The sequence below is a fragment of the Vulpes lagopus genome, chromosome 23, assembly GCF_018345385.1.
Source record: "Vulpes lagopus strain Blue_001 chromosome 23, ASM1834538v1, whole genome shotgun sequence".
Lineage (NCBI taxonomy): Eukaryota > Metazoa > Chordata > Mammalia > Carnivora > Canidae > Vulpes > Vulpes lagopus.
In genome coordinates, this window is record NC_054846.1 from 50,961,878 (window position 1) to 50,968,141 (window position 6,264).

The window sequence follows — 6,264 nt, forward strand, 5'->3', positions numbered from 1 at the left end:
GGATGAGAAGGTTCTAGAGCAGGAGTGGGCAAACTTACTCTGTGCAGGGCCAGGCAGTCGATATCTTGGGCTCTGCAACCCTGAAGTCTCTGTCAAGGCTACCCACCTCTGCTGTTGTAGCCAAATGAATGGGCGTGGCTGTGTCTCAATAAAACTTTATTCCTAAAAACAGGTAGCAGGTGGATTTGGCCTATAGGCTGTTGTTTGCTGACTACTGTTCTCAAGACGCAGGTTGTGCATCTTCTGCTCTGCTGAGCATCCTGCTGAGGGTCCCGCTTGGGGCTATCCTCAGGAGAGCCTCGCTCTCCCCTGTTTTGGAGAGGCAGAAGGGCCTGGGACGGCCAGGGTGGCTCCCTGGGGCATGGGTGCCTCTGAGTGTGGCTCTCTGTCTCCGTCCTAGAGAGGCTGTTGAAAAGGCTCCTCTCTCCAGCCACGGAGCCTCATTACTCACGGGCTGGAAAACAATGTTAATTTTCCCCAAGCGGGAAGCAGCTGCACTTGTAGCCAGGGCTCATTTTGCTGTATGAATATTTATGGCATGTCCCCTAATTAAGCCCAGAAATAAAATTTACCCTGCTCACAGGGGCGGTGGAAGAGTGGAAGGCCGTGTCAGGAACCAGCCTCTTGTGCCTGTAAAGTTGGGTTGTCAACGAAAAATTTGTGTCCAGAGCCACTTGGCCTGGGCCAGTGTCCAAGGGGGGGGGGGTGGTTTGCTTTCCCAGAGAGGGCAAGCACCTTTGGTCTGGTCACAGGCTGGCATAGCAGGACATTCAGGCCACCTCGCTGAGCCCTGGTGGGTGACTACTCTCCCAGATGTGTATGGGGGGACACAGAGGTGCCTCGAGGCAAGGGCCCTAGCAATATTATTTTTCTTTGGCCAGGATGACTCAGGTATTTTGTGAACAGACTTCAAAGGTCATGCTAGTGGCAGCAGCTCAGGGAGGAAAGCCCCTGCTAGGAGCTGGGTCTGAGGGCCTCCTCTGACACGGATTCTGTAGGACCTGGGCTGGCCCAGCAGCAACCCCAGCCTCAGGCCCCCCATCATCTCAGTGCAGGAGGAAGCCCCCAGAACTAGGCAGCTTGGAGCTCCTGCTGGGAACCATGGGGGGGTGTCATTGTGGGGAACGGTTCCCACCGCAGTTCTGGGGTTTCCTTTACCTCTAGGCTCTCCTCTCAAACCTGGAAGCGGAGGACAGCTGGCTCGGCCTGGCCTTGAGTAACCTTGAGGGTTTCCGGAAACCATAAATCTTAGACTTCCTCGAGGGGTCCTATCTCCAGAGAACTGCTTGGGCCTCATATCCGCTTCCGAGGAGCCAATAAACCAAGCAAATACCATAAAGCTTCTCACTGAGGCCCGAGCTCTGATGGTTGGAGTCAGACCTGGAGCGCAGAAGCCAGAGTTTCAGCATACGGCCATCAGGTTGACCACGAGTCCTGCCCCTTTCCTTTCCAGAATGCAGCTTGCCTTTGAGGTCTCCCTTCGGTCACCTTTTCAATTATTTCCCCCTTACAATTGTTCAGAGCACCGGAGAGATCCCGTCATGTGTGTGCCCACCTCCACCCCAGGCCGCTGGTGAGCATGGAGCAAGGAGGATGCTTTCCTAAGGTGGGTCCGGGTGTGTAACTGTCCCGGGGCCTTGACAATTGGCACACCTTGTAAATCCCAAAGTCAACAAGATGGGGAAGCAGAGGAGACCGCCAGGCCGGGGACGTGACAGGGGCAGGGGGTTAGTGCCCTCCACCTCCCACACGAGGAGCTCTCACTCTCCACCATCCTGAGCGCCGCTCTGGTTGCAACAGCCCAGACCTGAAAGGGACCCGAGAGGCCTCCTATCTCACACCTTCTCACCACAGGTGGGGAGGCTGCCAGTGTATAGCGGGCCTTGCCCAGGTCAGCGTCAGGGCAGGTCAGGCGGCAAGGACGCTGGGCTGGGGTCAGGATGACTGGACTCAGGTTCTTGTCTTAGGCTGCACCCCGATCCTAGTCACACGCTGAGCCCTGACCCAGCTGTAGAATGTTGCCTCAGCCTGTGACCCACAGGTCACAAGAAAGTAGGAGGAAAGATCACAGCTTCCTATGGCCCCGGGCAACTGCAGGAACCTCTTACTGCATTTCACACCCAGGACGCCGTCCTCCTCCAGATGGGGTGCTCTTACTGGTGCGGATGTTTAAGCAGAACCCTTAAACAGAGGCGTGGCTTCGGGAAAAATCACTCTACTTCTCTGGGCTTCAGTTCTCTCATCTTTAAAATGGGAATGATAATTTCATCCCACCTTTCCCCTCAGCTTCAAATGAGACAATGATTATGAAGGCGCTTCGTTAGCCAAATGCATGTGAAGAATAAGTATTAAAGTTATCCTGATTGTCGTTCTTGGGTGTTTACTCTCCTTCCTGCCTATCCTGGGGGTCTCCCCTGTAAACCTAAGCCCGGTGAGCAAATTCCCTTGGTCGGGGGCCAAGAGGAGGCCCGGGTGCCCAGAAGACTTGAGAAGCTGCAGAGTTAGAGGCTGAGCACCCTCTGTCCTGTGGCCCCCATGTGGTTGACACCCCTTCATTTAGCGCTAAGACTGGCTCCCTCGGGAGCTCAAGCACTCTGGGTGCCCAGGCTTGGGCTCTGCCTCCTCCTCACTTCCATGGTGCCCCCACTCCTCCGGGGAGGACACAGGAGGTTCTGGTGGGTCTGGACCCCCAGCTCTCCTTCCCTAAATACTCTCCGGATTTTCACCAGCTCTTGTATTGGGGGAGGGGAATGTGGTCCACACACCTTGGTTCATTTGCATTAAGGCTATCCCAGAGCTTTTTTTTTTTTTTAAGATTGTATTTATTTATTCATGAGAGACACACACACACATACAGAGGCAGAGACACAGGCAGAGGGAGAGGCAGGCTCCCTGCAGGGAGCCCCATGTGGGACTTGATCCGGGGACTCTGGGATCACGCCCTGGGCCCAAGGCAGACACTCAACCGCTGAGCCACCCAGGTGGCCCTATCCCAGAGCTTTTTTTTTTTTTTAATAATAAATTTATTTTTTATTGGTGTTCCATTTGCCAACATACAGAATAACACCCAGTGTTCATCCAGTCACGTGCCCCCCTCAGTGCCCGTCACCCATTCACCCCCACCCCCGCCCTCCTCCTATCCCAGACCTTTGTAAGAGCCGGACGTGCTGGTGTGTCCTGTTGGAGAGTCGTAAGCATCTTTTGAAGGCCTTTGTCCCCTCTTTGGGGGTGGTGGGGGGGTACAGGGAACCTATTGCACGAGGAGCAACCAACTTGAAACCTCCGGTGCTTCCTTGCCCATCCTCTGCCCTGGAAAAGGCCCAAGTCAGTCTCCCCTGGAGCCCAGCAAGCCCTTAGGCCTGGCAGTCAAAGCCTCCGTGATTTGCCCTAAGCGGTCAGGACAGCAAGAGCCCCTGGCTTCCTACCACTAAGGACCCTTTGCAGTCAGGACCCACCGGGCTGCGAAGTTTCTCGCAGCTTCTGTTGACGCCGTTCCCTCCTCTCCCGGACTACATTTCCTCCCCGCCAGTCCTGGAGTCTTACCTGTTCTTCGAGATCCAGCTCCAGCCCAACCTCAGCCTGCCCTTGATCATCGCCAACGAAGGCATTTCTAGCCACGGATTTGGTCCTGAGCGCGATCAGTACGTGTTTCCTGAAGGATGAACAGAAGAAGGGATGCGGGCCAGGCTCAGGCCCACTCTTGGCTCTCTATGTTCCTTTTTCTTCTCTGTCTCCTCACATGTGCCAGGCTGAGGTTGTGGCCCACGCAGAGGTTCGACTGCACACCAAGGCATGAAGGGGTGTGCGGTGAAGGAGGGGGTACGGGCATCCGGGCACGGGGTGCGTGCCGTGGGCCAGGTGCCAATGTCAGCCCTGTCCGCGATGCGCTTTCTGTCCGCCTGCCCTGTCCTTGTGGCTGAGAAGCCAGCCTAACAGACAGTGGCACCCCCAGTACTTACTTCGTTACTCTGGTGATAAAATGCCACGAGAGAGGAAAATTAATAAGTGAGTAAGTGAGTGTGTGAGGAGTGAGTGAAGACAGGAGTAAGCAAACAGAATAAGAGGGAATGAATGTGCAAATGAATGCGGAGGTGCAAGGATGAGGGAGCGGAGGAATGATGGAGGCAGCTTAGTCCCAGGGCCCAGGCCTGGAGGCCAGGGTGGGCCTAGTCAGCCCGTGCAGCCTCCCTGGGGCAGGGCAGCAGGCGGTGAGGGATGGAGCCAGGCCCTCCATGCCGAGCTCAGCGCACCTCCGCACCTCCGGAATGGAAAGTCCGCCTGGGAAAGGGCTGCAGACTCTGCCTCGGACAATCTCAGCACCTTCAGGGCCTGACCCTGGCTGAGCCCCAGGAACAAGGCTCAGACCAGGCAGGGCTGCCCTAGGCACACCCTCGGGGTGCCCACTCCAAGGGCCTGCAGGAGTCTCTGCAGGGACCATCCAAGGCCCTTTGTCACCTCTGACCTTGCCTCACCCCCTCCCCAGGGCCCCCTCCAGCCCCCCTCCCTGCTCCTGGTGCCTGTGGGAAGCCTCAGCTCTGAGCTTTTGGGCTCCGCCTCTCTGCAGGGGGTGCGCGGCCACACACCTGTAGGCTGGACTCCCACTTCCTCAGGCCTCGGTACCTGTAATTCTATCCCTGGCTGTTTCCTTCCCTTGCTGGGGTTTTTCTTTACAGCACTCATCCTCATCTAACACACTGTATGGTTTTCTTATTTATTTTGTTTAGTATCCATTTCTCCTCCAGGAGGGCAGAGATTTTCATTGCTTTGCTCACCCCTGGATCCCAGCGGCAGGAGTAGAGCTGCCACTATTTAGTGGGTAAACGAAGCAGAGGCTCAGATCCAGCCGCGCCTCTCCTTCCAAAGGCCGTAGGCACTGTCTTTTCTTGCCTGGACACTGCAGTGGCCTCCTCCCTGACCCTTAGCTCCCTCTTTGGCCCAGAGTGATCTTTCCTCTGTGATAAACATGAACATATGAATCCCCTTCTGGAAATTCTTTACTGTTCCCCTCTTGTCTTTCTCTTGACTCTGTCTTTCCTGACCTTATAAACTAAAGATCTAACATAATACAGGAGGAGCATCTGACACAGAGCGCATAGTAAGTGGTGGTTACTGCTACCTCCGAAGACAGGGACATCCAGGTGGAAGGTGCGACGAGGTGGGAGTGGGCTGTTGCAAGGTGTAGCGGTGTGTGGAACAGCATGGACCAGCTCATGGGAATGGCAGCAGCGTGTCACAGGAAACTGGGGGTAGGCTAGGGTTGTGGGCACACTGATTTCAGTGGGAGAATTGGTTGGGTCAGATCCCCGAAGGTATTGACTGAAAAACTCAGGAGCTCTGCTTTATCCTGCAGGCTGTAGGAAGCCTCTGTGATCTCCTTCAGCAAAATTCAACTCGTAGCCCAGCATTGAGTAGGGGTCAAGTGCTACAGTGGGCACTTTCACATGCAGGCTTTAGTGGATTCCTTTTAACAATACTGTGAAATCTGTATCATTATCCCCATTGTACACATGGGAAAACCAAAACATGGAAAGGTTGAATAACTTTCCCAAGGCAACCTGTGGCAGAGATTTGAACCCAGGCCTAGGTGACCCGAAATCCTTTTTTTTTTTTTTTTTTTTAAGATTTATTTATTTATTTATGAGACACACAGAGAGAGGCAGAGACATAGGCAGAGGGAAAAGCAGGGTCCATGCAGGGAGCCCAATGTGGGACTCGATCCCGGATCCTGGGATCATGCCCTGAGCCAAAGGCAGACGCTCAACTGCTGAGCCAACCAGACGTCCTGATCTGAAATCTTAATATCTGTTTATCACCCAGAGGCCAATTGTTTGTTGGTTGAGTACAAGCCTTGCCACAGAGAGACCCCAATAACCTGGGGGCTGATGATACTTAAACCCACCGGCCTTCCTCGTTCCCAGAACACTCTCCATAGCTCCACACGCTGCGAACCGCGCCTTCACACAGCCTTTTGTGGACTTGGAAGTCAAGAAGAGAATTCACAGTACTTTGGAAAACACAGTTTCTTTTAAAGAAGAATTTTTTGTTTTCATTTCAAACAGCCCTGGCTGGTGATGAGTGGTGAGGAGAGGTGCCCTGTTTTCCATCCTAACACCTATTTCCAGGTGGGGGCAGGGAGGGCTCCAGCCCGAAATGTTATTTCAAAACCTTTCCGGGCCTTGCAGCTCCATTTCCAGGCCACATGCTGCAAAGAAAAGCACGATTTCCCATTACGTCGTGTTGCCCTTTCTGGTTTGAGCACCTTTC